This window comes from Bombina bombina, chromosome 8 (assembly GCF_027579735.1).
Source record: "Bombina bombina isolate aBomBom1 chromosome 8, aBomBom1.pri, whole genome shotgun sequence".
NCBI lineage: Eukaryota > Metazoa > Chordata > Amphibia > Anura > Bombinatoridae > Bombina > Bombina bombina.
The window spans coordinates 192,431,762-192,446,157 of record NC_069506.1 but is presented as its reverse complement, the minus strand read 5'-3'; the positions used below and the strand labels follow the sequence as shown (position 1 = coordinate 192,446,157).

Below are 14,396 nucleotides of genomic sequence, written 5' to 3'. Positions count from 1 at the left end.
AGGCCGAATGGAAGAGCCACGAACTGGAAGTGTGTGTCTAGAAATGCAAACCATAGAAACTTGTAATGGTCCCTGTAGATGGAGGCATGCAGGTAAGCGTCCTTTAAAAAAAAATCCACCATTGTCATAAATTGACCCTCTTGGACCAAAGGAAGAATAGAACGAATAGTTTCCATCTTGAAGGATGACACTCTGAAGAATTTGTTTAGACTCTTGAGATCTAAAATTGGTCTGAAGGTTCCCTCCTTTTTGGAAACCACGAACAGATTGGAATAGAATCCCAAACCCCGTTCCTGTATCGAAACAGGAACAATCACTCCCGGTCGGAGAGGTCCTGAACACAGTGCAAGAACGCCTCTGTCTGGTCTACAGATAACTTTGAAAGCAGAAACCTGCCCCTGGGAGGAAAATGTCTTGAACTCTAGTTTGTATCCCTGGGACATGATGTCCACCGCACAGGGATCCTGAACATCTCGAACCCAAGCCTGAGTGAAGGAAAGTCTGCCCCCCACAAGATCCGGATCGGGGGCAGGCCCTTCATGCTGCTTTTGATTCGATAGCAGGCTTTTTGGACTGTTTCCCCTTGTTCCAAGACTGATTGGGTCTCCAGGAAGGTTTGGACTGCTCCTGCTTGGAAGAGGGAGTGGAAGGATTTCCCTTGAAATTTCAAAAGGAACGGAAATTACTCTGACGTCCCTTTTGTTTATGTCTATTATCCTAACGGGGGGAAATGGCCCTTTCCTCCCGCAATGTCAGAAATTATTTCTGTCAAACCCGGTCCAAACAAGGTCTTTCCCTTGTAAGGAGTCGCCAAAAGTTAAGACTCAGATGACACGACCGCAGACCAAGATTTTAACTATAAAGCTCTGCGGGCCAGCAGAGCAAAACCAGAAATCTTTGTTACTAGTTTAATAACCTGTAGGGAAGCATCCATAATAAAGGAATTGGCCAACTTAAGGGCCTTGATGCCATCCTGGATCTCTTCAAGGGGAGTGTCTGTCCTAATAGAACCAGACGATGCATCAAACTAGTATGACGCCACACTAGTGACGGTAGCAATGCACACTGCAGGTTGCCATTGTAAACCCTGATGTGCATACATCCTCTTGATTAACCCCTCTATTTTTTTGTCCATAGGATCCTTAAAAGAACAACTATCCTCTATGGGAATAGTGGTCATTTTGGCCAGAGTGGAAATTGCCCCTTCCACCTTGGGTAATGTCTGCCAAGACTCCTTAATAGAATCTGCTATAGGAAACCTCTTTTTAAAATATAGGGTATGGGGAAAAAGGGATACTGTAGCTCGATCTGGTACAGGAAAAACCTCCACCATGGAAGGTAAATCAAAATATTTGTTTAGCTGACTGGATTTCTTAGGATTGACTACAACTGGTGTCGCTGTCGTCCAGTGTAGCTAAAACCTCCTTAAGTAACAGACAGAGGTGTTCTATCTTAAACCTGAAGGATAGAACTTCAGCATCAGCAGAAGGGATTACACTGTCTGAGATTGCACCCTCAGAAGCTACCGAAGTATCCTCCTCCGGCTTCTAGGAGGGGGCATTCGAAATAGCAACAACTGCATCAGTAGCCCCGATGAATGTTTACTTTTCCTCTTGTGCTTTTCCTGCAGCATGGGAAAAGCAGACAACGCACCAGAAACCGCAGAGGACATGAGGGAAGTGATGTCTTGCATCGTAATTCCAGGTGGAGTTTGAGAGGAAGCGCAAGGCACTGCATGTGTGGGCGATAAAATTTGGGACACTCGAGGAAAAAGCTGCGGCATATATTGAACATTGCCACACTCCTGAACAGCATCCGCCTTAGACAATGTTGGCTCAGAAAAAAAAAAAGTATCTCCCTATAATTTAAAGTCCTCTCAATACATGAGGAAAAGAAAGGGGTTGGTGGTTCCACATTAGCATCAAAACAAAGAACAAGTAACTTTTTGCAGGGCCTCTTGGTCCATTCTGACTCACAATGGACCCCCCCCCCCCCAAAAAAAAGTAAATTTTTGATAAACATTAGTGTCTTTAAATTTTAAAAACTTAACTTTTACACGTTAAAGAACTAAATAGTGTTACACAAGTACTACTGACAACCTCTACACCTCAGCTTTGCTGAGGTGCCTACCTGCCCTGCTGACACTGGATAGTATTCTCCCAGTTAAAGATCCGGAACTCTACTTTCAGCACAATGAAAGCTGTCCGGTCCTAAAAGCGCAGCATTAAGTTTTATCATGCACTTTCCTGTCTGAGACTGCTATCTGACACAACCTATTGCACCCTCCTGTCACAGGAAGTGATAGGGAAAATGGCGTGCAACAGCAAACTGCCACCTCAGTTAGCCCCGCCCATCGTGGGCATCTAAAAAAAATTAACCTCCCAGTCGGCATATTTTAAAGTCAAGCCGCGGGGAGAAGTGAAACCACATCAAAATGAGCCTTAATTAACCTCCCCAGTGCTTGCCATAACCATACTGCCTTTATATGTTCCCCCAAACATAGGAGAAATTCATGTCCCTTAGTGAATAAAGTGCCCAATTTTTCTTGAGTTTCCCAGAAACATTAAAGTCAACACTTAGCTTAAATCTGCCAGGCAGCAAACTAGGTTTGAGAGGTTTTCTCCCTCACATGGACCACCACTGCTCTACTGAAGAGACTGATATGGACTACAGCTACACCCTAGGACAAAGCAGCACAATCTTGCACTACAAAAAATAAAAAATCTTGCTTGAAGAATCTTTTCGAAGACCTAAACTTTACCACTTCCTTGTTCTAACGTAGGCAAGAGAGAATGGCTGGGCAGGAGTGATATTCCCAATAGTAATTAGATTTGTGGACTCGTGTCATGTAAGGGAGATAGACTGCAGCTAGGGAGGACGGCGTAGAGGAGAGAGTTGCAATAGTCAAGACGGGGAATTATTAGAGTGGATTAAAGTCTTAGTTGTGTCTTGTGTGAGCAAGTGGCGAATTTTGGATTGATTTTTTTTTTTTTTTTTTTTTAAAAAGGTGGAGGCAGCAAGAATTGGCCAAAGACTGGATGTGGGGAGTCAGATCTGAATCAAATGTGACCCCAAGACATCGGCCATGCAGGGTTGGGGTAATGAGGTTATCAACAGTTAAGAGAAAGTTGGGAGGTAGGGATGGTCAGAAAAAAGGGAATTTGGGAAGTTTGAGAGTACAGAGATAGCTGAAAATCAGATTGAGGAAGCATCCATCTTTGTGAGCAGGAGAGTCAGACCATAGTGAAACTGTCAGAGGAAGTGAGCTGGAGAAGTTTTTTGCAGCAGGATTGTCAACAGAAAGGTTGAAATCCCCAAGACAGAGCAGCAATGTCTGAGGAGAGGAAATAAGGTAGCCAGGATGCAAAATGATCAAGAAATTGAGTTGAGGAGCCAGGACGCTATAAAATAGCAACACAGAGAGAGGAGAGAATAAGTGAATCATGTGGGTTTTGAAGTAAGAAAAATGTGAGGGAGGAGATGGGTTATATTTGTTGAAAGGTGCAACAAGAGGAAAGTAAAATATCTACGTCACCTCCTTGCCGGTTTCCAGGCCTTGGGTGTGGCTGAAGTGTAGACCCCCATGTGACACTGCAGCAGGGGAAGCTGTGTCTGAGGGTGAGAACCAGAAGTTTGAGGAAGTGGGATATGAAGAGGTCATGGATAGAAGTGAGTTTGTTGCACACAGAGCAAGAGTTCCAGAATGCACAAGTTAAGGTGGTGTCTGTTTTAGTTACAAGAGGAACTTGTATAAGGTTTCCAGGAGTTCTGGTGTTTAGGTTGAAGGCAAGGCATACATGGGTGGGGAAGTTGTGGAGGATCGGGATTGGGGGATATATCACCAGCAGTAAGAGGGAGAGTAACATAAGATGATACAGATTTGCAGTATTGAGTCTCTTTGGAATGTGAAGCAGGGAGGAGGAGTTTAGTAATATATTAAGTTCATAAAAGTTGAGGATAAAAGGAATGGGCTGATGATTGTAGTAGGTGGTGAGGGGAAAGGAGTAAATAAAAAAAAAAAAAAAAAAAAAAAGAGAAGAGGTATGGTTTAATAAAACAGACAAGAGGTAGTAAAGAAAATTGAAATTTTCTGAATTTAAATTAAAAAGTGTAGTTTAACAAATTAAAAGTAATTTTGTTACACTGCGAACATGAAATGCAGCATATATAAAAGTACATCTTATTCAGTAAATAAACTAAATTTGCTTATTAAAACATTTGTTACAAATGGAATAACAAGGTCTGTGTATGTTTTAACTGTACATGAGAACAGGTGACCACCCCCATTTTCCTCAAAAGCACCAAACCCCCTCCCCCAGATTTGCCCCTTAGCACCAATTAATACAGGTATATTACAAAATGCTTCTATTCAACATTTAAACGCATCCATGTGGATTCCAATTTTGTCTGGAATGTCCATTTAAGGTTTGCACTGATTGAAACAAGCTTACAACTGCTGAAGAAACTAAAGTGAATAATTTTTTTTTTTTTTTTAAAGAGCTTGATCAGGTGTTATTTCATCTATAAATAAAAAAAATAAAAAAGTATTGTGTATGAGGCAGAGGTTTGCAACACTTGGCTGCTAGTGAACACTTTGTGATACAGAAGCAGCACAGTTTCTGTAATGAGAAATTTGGAGGGAAAAGCAACTTGCACTCTCATTATGGCACTCATTTAATTCCATAAAGTAATTATTAATGTATTTAGGGCACATCTGGCCTGCAAGGATGTGTTTTGTCATCCTTGTAGAATTTGAAAAACATTTATTCTTGCAGGATTTGCAAATTGCAGCTTTGCTCACAGCAGCAATTGCACTGTGGAAAAGTTTCCAAATTCTAGATGTTGGTCTCACCATTTTACTGAGTGGAGGAAGAATTTATTTTTATTTATTTTTTTACTGGCAAGACTATTAGGTAAACATTGGGCTGTGATGGGGAGAATATTAATATGAATCATTAAGATAAAGGTTATAAAGAAACAAAGTGGTCAGACAAATTTAACCTTACCGGTCAATTAAGGCCTGAGAGGACAAACTCATCTACAGCAATATATACCAGCTTCTAGAAAAATGTTTTGAGTAGATGCAATGAATATACAAAGGTAAAAAACTGTTCTTCAGTAACTTGTATGAAAAATGTGGTACAAATACTATAATAACAAGAAGTTTGAGAATACAAGTAAATGCACTTTATTAGTAACATTAAAATGCAAAAGCTGTTGAATAGGGTCATTATGATAATAAAGTGAACTTCCCAGGAACAGGGTATCCAAACCTGTAAAGGAAAACAGACACATTAAGACCTGCTGAAAATTAAAATGTTAGACACTTTTAAAAAAAATGTTGATCAAATAACTTCATGGACAGCGCTTCAGAATATGTTGGCGCTCTATAAATAAAGCATAATAACTTGTCTTAAAATGTGTTTCAATAAAGGTACCCTGTGCAGCAAGTTACATTTTTATTAAAAGGGATACAAAAGCCAATTTGTGTCTTGGTGTAGTTTACTTCCATTATCTAATTTGCTACATTCTTTGTGCAATTACCTTTCCAATGGTGGGCCTTGGGGGTCTGTAGCTGCTTAGATGCCGGAGATACAGGCTTCTAAGCAACATGCCCCATTTCCCTATACTGTCTATTGTATTTTTTAAATAAAGTTGCGCGGGGACGTCAGCGCGAGAAATGTGAAGCCCCGGCGATGCCTGTCACTATGCAGGCCAGATCACCGGGGTGGGAGCCCCCAGATGATCTCCCTCAAGATGAGTACTAGCGACGGCTCTGAGCCGTCTTTAGCACCTGACAATTTGCGATGGCTCAGAGCCGTCGTTAGCACTCAAGGGGTTAAGAGCGGGTTGGGGGATCATAAGCCCACACAGCAGTATGTGCAATAAATTTATTAGCGGCACACGTACTATGCATTGGCTTGTAGTTAGTTGTGGGGTCTGCAGTGACCCAGACTACCCAGCTCAATTTTTTTGATGTACAGCGAAGACTTGCAGAGTTGATGTGGTTTGTATATAGTTTTAAGTATGAAATATTTTGTTAAACACGGCTGATTCTAATTAAATGTTTCAGAAGTCTTGAGACAACTTTCTATACCTTTAATTTTAAGTAGAAAAGGGAATAGGGATGACTGAGCATGGCCAAGGCATTTCACCTGGTATCAGGTTACATTTTAAGGGGGCCATGGTGTCTAGAATTTGACGAACCCCTTTGATGACAGATTTTACGCCAACATAAAACAAAACAAAAAAAAGTAACATAAAAACAAAGCATTTAGTCCATGAAATGCCTTTACGATAAGAGAAAATTCTGCAAATGCAAAAATATATTTTGCTATGAAATATTGTATTCTGAAATGTAAGATCACACATCTGATGACCTGCCCCCCTCAGTCCCACTGTATGTCAAGTCACAGCGGGGCACAATTCTCACTCAGATTTCAGAGCCCAGTGCTGACATCATAGGAAGAGGTCATCAGACATTTACAGTAGTGGAGTGCAGCCAAACATACCTTGAAGTGGAACATAGAATGCTTCTGATCATCTGTAAAGAAACAGCATTGTATATCAGATTTAGCACAAACAAAAGAAAAAAAAAACAAAAAAAACACTTAGTTGGCTGCATTTATGGTTTACAGTGCTTTATGAATTAAAGAGACAGCAAACGAATAGGTAAATATTGAGAGAAAAAAAAAAAAAAAAAAAAACTCTCACTAAAGTGTTTGAGCCACACTCTTCCTCAGGCACCCTATAGTTTATAACAGAGTTTTGCTATTCCCATAGACAAACACTGGTACTGCTGAAACCCAGTCATCAGGAATGCATACACCATTAATATACAAAAGGCTGCACTACTACTGCTAGAATAACGTATCCAAGTTAACTACATCTAGGTAATATTTTCTCAACATATACTCCCGTTCTCCTGACCCTCAGGCCCCCTGCATGTCAAAACAGAGGGGCACCAACATCTTTCATAGCACATCAGAGCCCAGTGCTAACATCATTGGGTCAGGGGCTACCACATCACCAGCTACGTTTATTAAAAACAGGATAAGATTTGCATTTTAACAGGGTATGCTTTGAACAAATACTCTGGATAAAGTCTGGTATACATACCTTAGATGAAACTTAATAAAGCACACAACACCTGTTAAGAAACAATTTAAGAAATTTACACAATGTATTAATATCCCCAAAGTTAATAAACATTGCTGTGAAGAAAAAATAATAATGTTTGACTATAAGTGAAGCACTCATTTACACTATGTGTAGTGTTCTCTCTAGAACCTATTTAAAAAAGGGACACTGAACAAAATTTTTATTTTTTTTGAGATTCAGATAGAGCATGCAATTTTAAGCAACTTTCTAATGTACTCCTATAATCAAATTTTCTTCATTCTCTTGGTATCTTTATTTGAAACGCAAGAATGTAAGTTAAGATGCCGGAACATTTTTAGTAAACAACCTGGGTTTTTCTTGCCGATTGGTGGATAAATTCAGTGCTGTCCAAAAGGTCTGAACCAAAAAAAAAGCTTAGATGCTATCTTTATTTGAAAAAGAGGGTAAGAAAGAAAAATTGATAATAGGAGTAAATTAGAAAGTTGCTTAAAATTGCATGCTCTATCTAAATCACGAAAAAAAAATTGGGTTCAGTGTCCCTTTAATGTTCACACTACCAGGCTAAATCCAATATTGACATTTTTAATGTTTGCCGCATAAATTATTATTTATATCAGTTTAGGTTAAGCTATAGTAAAGCACAAATTAATTGAAACCGAGCAAAAGCACTACACCGCCCCCCTCATCCTGGTGTCAGGCATTATGGTGTGTGCCTAATAGAAGCATTCCCTCAGTCTCTCTGAATGTCAAGTCAGAGAGGCACAGCTATCAGCATGACTGACTCAGAGCCCAGTGCTAACATCATAGGGAAGACAGGAAGATATTCTATAGAAACATGGGGTGGTGGGCAGCACCTACTGCTTTAACACAGCATCCATAGATCCAATTAAACTTAAAGCATTAGAAATCAAGAATACTACACAGAAAAACCAAAATGGATAATAAAAAGGTTCTATATTCTAATGTACTAAGCATAAACACACCAACATACCGGCGTCAGCAACTCCAGGAAGTGTAAGCGGTCTGCATCCAGATATTCAGAGAGCAATCTCTTGCTGTCAGATCTTGTGATCAGATATGGCTGAAAATTTAGAACATGTAATTTGAGAAGACTCTAATTTGACAAATTTCATATTTGAAGAGAGAACATTCTATACTGGTGGGTACAAATATAGATCTGTACAAACCAGACAAAATTATCTAGTTGATATAATCTTCACCAATAGGAAATTTAGTTATACAGGAAAGTTCACTATTAAACAAATGTTATGTTCTCCCAAGCAAAAGCAAAATGCTACATTGATGGCTAATCCAAAACACTTTACAGTTCTCTTGTTTTGTAACTGGCATTTCTTTATAAAATTAACATCTCCATGTGCTCAGGAAAGCAGACACTTTAACTAGCAAACAACTTATCAATAAGCACTCAAAGCATATAGAAGTCGCATCGGAGAGGAGATTTTATTACAAGGGATAACTTTAAAAAAAAAATAAAAATAAAGTATGCAATGAAGGTAATGACTTACCTTTAGTGATGTTTAACCAGCAGCCAAGGTTAAGTTTGGCCCCCAGTCCTGTGCTCCTATCCCTGGGCCTGTCACCTGCTAGAATGATAATAGATGACAATTATATTATAATTCATACAATCAAATATGGTACTACCTGTCCTTAGCATCAAGTGCAGCGCAGTTTGGTTTTGCTCTTACTGAACTTTACGGATCTTTCACTATAACTTCAAATAGAGCAGACTAAGCATGCTCTTACTGAAGTCTACGGGACAGACAGAACCATTTTTGAATTGCTAGAATCCCTGCTACATCCAAATTTTATTTAAAAAAAAATAAAAAAAAATAAAAATTGACAGCCGACGACGAGCCCAGGATAGAAGCACCAGACTACAGACTAACATTAGCAGCTGTTTTCACATAACTAAATCCTAGCGTTGTTGCAACACATTTATCATTTTAAAGTTTTGTATACTTGACAGGAATATAAGATTCAAATTTACTTTACTACAGATTTAAGGGACAGTCTACTTGATATTTTTATTGTTTAATAAGATTAAACACCTTTATTACCCATTCCCCAGCTTTCCTCAACCAACATTGTTATATTAATATACTTTATAGCCTCTAAACCTCTGCCTTTTTATAAGCCACTACAGGCTGCCTCTTATCACAGTGCATTTTATTTGCTTTTCACAGCCAGAAACTACTAGTTCATATGTTGCATATAGATAACGGTGCTAACTCCCATGGAGTTATTTAGGAGTCAGCATTGATTGACTAAAATTCAAGTCTGTCCAAATAACGGAGCTAAGAGGGCAGTCTGCAGATGCATAGATACAAGGTAATCAGAGGTAAAAAGTTTATTAACCCTTTTGCAACAGGGTTAAAGTGTCTACATTGGAACAACTGTGCCGATGTAGACAAATTGAAACCACACGATAGCGAGATTTCAATTATTGGATCGCATCTGGGGGGGTGTCCCTACAACCCTAGGAACGCCCTCCAGACCACGATCAAATCCTGGAAGCACAGAAGGCTTCAGGGCAGCCATTGGCTACAACGTTCTATTCCGTCATAACGGCTCTAAAGCCCAGTGTAATTATGACGGAATAGAACGGCATTAAAAGGTTAATATATGTGCTTGTTATGCAAAACTTGTTAATGGGTAATGTAGGGATTATTTATTTTAAAACAATATCAACAATAGATTGTCCCTTTAAAGGGACACTGAACCCAAATTTTTTCTTTCGGGATTCAGATAGAGCATGCAGGTTTAAACAACTTTCTAATTTACTCCTATTATCAATTTTTCTTCATTCTATTGCTTTCTTTATTTGAAAAATGTATCCAAGCAATTTTTTGGTTCAGACCATGGAAAGCACTTGTTTATTGGTAGGTGAATTTACCCACCAATCAGTAAGAACAGTGTGTTCACCAAAAATGGGCCGGCATCAACTTACATTCTTGCATTTCAAATAAAGATACCAAGAGAATGAAAAGAATTTAATAGGAGTAAATTAGAAAGTTGCATGCTCTATCTGAATCACGACAGAAACAATTTGAGTTCAGTGTCCCTTTAAGGATGTCTACTTTTTTGATAAATATATTTATTTGGTTTCTATTTTATTTTTTTAATTCACTGCATTGGGAGAAAAAGTGCAATATATGCAAGTTATTTACACATTTTATCCGTGTTCATTTTCTGTAATTGCTAGAAAACTAGGGGTCATCTGTAAAAAACATTTATAGATTAAAAATAAAAAGGCACCTTAGGGATGTGACCTGTCCCTCAGTCCCACTGTGTGTCAAGTCACAGAAGGGCACAGTTATCGTTCATGTATTTCAGAGCCCAGTGCTGACATCATAGGGACATTCATCGGCCCTTAAAGCAGTGTTTATCTTCAAGAACTATTAGCAGGTAAAGCCTGGCCAGGGGTACTTGAAGACTGGGGGTTAGAACACTGGTTTACAAGGGTTAAGTGAAGGAAAACATACCTATGACTCTTGAAGACATAAGATATTGCATTCATTTTGGACAATAAAACCTATAAAGAAACAGAATTAGATTTATAAAAAGATAGATTAAGCACACACACAAAAATTTTTATATATATATATATATATATATATATATATATATATATATATATATATATATATATATATATATATATATATATATATATATATATTTTCCAATTGCAGTATATTTAAGTTTTTTTAAGACTTGAAACCTGACCAGGATTATACAGATCGTTAAAGAGGACTACAATTTTATATAAATTTCATTAGGGCATTTAATATTCACTTGGTAATCAAGTGGCTTAGTGTAAAGTGCTATGCATTTTCATAAGAGTAGCCACATGCACACAGCTAGTCTGATAAGCAAACGGGTCAAGAGAGTTATATGCCTCATGAAAATGTCTGTCAACTAAATAGTGCCTTATCACAAAACCCGGATTTTACATTACTGCCCCTCAAGGTAGGTCATAGAAATAAAAAAAAAAAAACACACTTAAATGTTTCTTTAAAAGGATTACTGGGCCCAATTGTTTAAAGGGATTACTGAACCCATTTTTTTCCTCTCATGATTCAGATAGAGCATGCAATTTTAAGCAACATTCTAATTTACTCATATCTTTTTTTTAAAGTTCTATTGGTATCTTTATTTGAAAAGCAGGAATGTAAGATTACAAGCCTGCCCATCTTTGGTTCTGCACTTGTTGATTGGTGGCTAAATGTTGTTGCAATTATAACAAAATGCATTTTTATCAAGGTTTCACTTTTTTTATGTCCATTTAACAGAGGATTGCACCACTTGCACTGACAGATCAGCCACAGATTCTAAGTCACTATATTTAGTATAGCTAGAATACTAGAGCTGTCCAGCCTGTCCCTCAGGCCCACTGCATGTCAAAACAGAGGGGCACCAACATCTTTCATTGGATTTCAGAGCCCAGTGCTAACATCATTGGGTCAGGCAGCACAATATTAGCTAAGCATTAATGGGTCAGACATTGAAATTTACAGATCTGGGGAGACCATGGAAGACAATTTTCTGAAGTCTTACATACCTCTGAAGCCCGACAACAGGCTGTCCTATTCTCCTATAAAGAAAACATTGCTTGTGTTAATGTAAGGAAAGTAAAAAAGATGACTGCATATCACTGCAGCATACCCTCAGTCTCCCTGCATGTCAAGTCACAGGGAGGCACAGTTGTCAGCAGGACTGATTCAGAGCCCAGTGCTCACATCACAGGGAGGAAGCTTGTATGACTCAATCAAGTATGGTATTCCACAGAACAGGGAGCTTACAAAATGATTATCCTAAATCTAATGCATAAAATTTAAATCATCAAGCATCACAATAAAATACAGGATGTAATGTATACATAACATACACTAGGAGGTCCATACTCTGACAGGGAGCCGTGTCGGAATCTATAACACTATGTATATGTTCAAACATACCATAATTTGACCCCAGGATGCACCAGAGCCATTGTCTGTTCTTTTCCAATAAGATCTCATTCAGACGTGTCTTTAGCTTTGAGCCCTGTGAAAAGACATTTATATCTATGATATATACAAGAACATAACAGAAATATAACCTGCACACTAATGTTAAAGAATAACTGCTTCAAAACATCATACCTCGCATTTCAGTTTAAAGGGACAGTCTACAACTTAGACATCTTGACAAAGCCTTACCTTGGATAAAGTTGAAAATAGCCTCCACATTATCTATATTATGCAGCAGGAATGGTAAAAGTTATTTTAAAATAAATATTGTTTCCGACCAATATAATATGGCTGCTAAGCTCCACCCAATGATGAGATCACAATCTGGGCTGCATATGGCATCCAATCACAAAAGGCTCACTAGTTTACAGTATAGCATTGACAGCCTGTTGAATACAACTAGAGTGAGCCTTTTGTGATTGGATGCCATATGCAATTAAGATTGCAATCCCATTAGTGGGTGGAGCTTGGCAGCCATTTCAAAGTGGCCAGAAACGGTATTCATTTTAAAATATTTTTTTGCTGCATGATAGAGGGGTGAAGGAGGCTTTTTGCAGCTTAAGGTAAGACTTTAAATGACTATTGTGTAGACTGTCCCTTTAACTTCTCATACCTGAGAGCATATAGAGTCAATCTTAACTAACTGGTAAAGAAGATCCCAAACAAACTGTTAACTCCAAGATACCAAAACCCATTTATCAAATGCCAAGTGTAAAAGGTTCATTCTCAGGAACCTAATCGAAAAAAAAAAGAAAAAGAAAATTGTGACTGAAAGTGGAGAGTATATATGTAATTTGGGGGGGGGGGGGTGGGGAGAAAAAAAAAAAAAAAACCAAAAAAAAAAAAAACCATTCTCTCCAGCCAATCTAAGGAACGATAGAGATATATAGATAGAGTATATATACAATTGCACTTACAGCATACCAAAACACACACGATAACAGAAAGTTATTAAAATTTAGAAATGTTTAATATGCAAAAATATAATAAGGTTAACAAACCTATCCACTTGTGAAATTTGTATATCGAGTCATATAAAAATCCAACGTTAAAACCATTTGTAACAGTTTCTTAAAACTCCCATAAAAAAAAAAAAAAAAAAAAAAAAAAAAGTGGTGTAAAGTATTTTCTTCAAAAATCCAAAATGGTGAAGAACTTAAAGGGACAGTACACCGTAAAATTGTTTTTCAATTAATGTATTTTCAATGACTTGTTATACCAGCTGCAGAGTATAAAATGTTTTAGAGTTTGCATTTTCAGGTTTATGTATATGAATTAGCTGGTTTTGTGCTTTTAAAACACAGCCTATTACAATGGGTTGAGCTTCAGGTAATATCAGATCTCATCATGTTATTACTTTTATTCACACAGACTTGCTTCCTTATCTTATCTATTTGTAAAGACAACTCAATACTTAGAAAAATTGAAAATTAACATTTTATTACTTAAACTATCCTGCAACCCACTGAGTGTAATTTCTTCTGCTGGCTGCGTTTACATAGTCTGTCAATAGCGTATACTCTAGTATCAATTTTTATTATAGGTTGTGATACCACAGGCTAAATCAGCTATTTCATATGCTGAAATAGGTGTAAAGGAGCTACTTGTAAACAATTTAATACACTCCAGCAGGTAAAATGGATAATTGGGAACAATTTAAAGGGGAGACATTTTTTGGGTGAACTGTCCCTTTAAAAGGGACATTTTTTAAAAATGTCTAGTTTTGCTTGTTTTTTTTTAAAATATCATTGCACTGATTTTCAGACTCCTAACCAAGCACCAAAGTTTTAAAGTGCTTGGTTAGGACACTACTATAAATAATAATATTATTATTTATAGTAGTGTCTATTACATACAGCTATATACAAATGTGTGTATACTGTCCCTTTAACATCACCCTATGAAACTAGATTACGAATGGTTTTAAAGTGCCATAAAACATGTTGAGATCTGTGCATATCATAAAAGGGCTAATTAAAGGGACACTGAACCCAAATATTTTCTTTTGTGATTCAGATAGAGCATGACATTTTAAGCAACTTTCAAATTTACTCCTATTATCAAATGTTCTTTATTCTCTTGGTATCTTTATTTGAAATGCAAGAATGTAAGTTTAGATGCCGGCCCATTTTTTGTAAACAACCTGGTTTGTCCTTGCTGATTGGTGGATAAATTCACCCACCACTCAAAAACTGCTGTCCAGAGTCTGAACCAAGAAAAAAGCTTAGATGCCTTTTTCATATA

The 14,396-nt window shown here is 37.6% G+C and overlaps 5 non-coding genes across 5 annotated transcripts; all 5 read right to left on the bottom strand.

Annotated features, from left to right (window-relative positions):
- Positions 1 to 6,382: 6,382 nt before the first annotated feature.
- LOC128639331 (small nucleolar RNA SNORD88) lies at positions 6,383 to 6,471 on the bottom strand. Its single transcript, XR_008399195.1, has one exon. It is a non-coding gene; the product is annotated as a small nucleolar RNA SNORD88 (small nucleolar RNA).
- A 454-nt stretch (positions 6,472 to 6,925) lies between these two features.
- LOC128639322 (small nucleolar RNA SNORD88) lies at positions 6,926 to 7,015 on the bottom strand. Its single transcript, XR_008399187.1, has one exon. It is a non-coding gene; the product is annotated as a small nucleolar RNA SNORD88 (small nucleolar RNA).
- Positions 7,016 to 7,845: 830 nt separating this feature from the next.
- LOC128639327 (small nucleolar RNA SNORD88) lies at positions 7,846 to 7,935 on the bottom strand. The gene has a single exon (XR_008399190.1). It is a non-coding gene; the product is annotated as a small nucleolar RNA SNORD88 (small nucleolar RNA).
- Positions 7,936 to 10,412: 2,477 nt separating this feature from the next.
- Positions 10,413 to 10,503, bottom strand: LOC128639324 (small nucleolar RNA SNORD88). Its single transcript, XR_008399188.1, has one exon. It is a non-coding gene; the product is annotated as a small nucleolar RNA SNORD88 (small nucleolar RNA).
- A 1,017-nt stretch (positions 10,504 to 11,520) lies between these two features.
- Positions 11,521 to 11,610, bottom strand: LOC128639325 (small nucleolar RNA SNORD88). The gene has a single exon (XR_008399189.1). It is a non-coding gene; the product is annotated as a small nucleolar RNA SNORD88 (small nucleolar RNA).
- Positions 11,611 to 14,396: the final 2,786 nt, after the last annotated feature.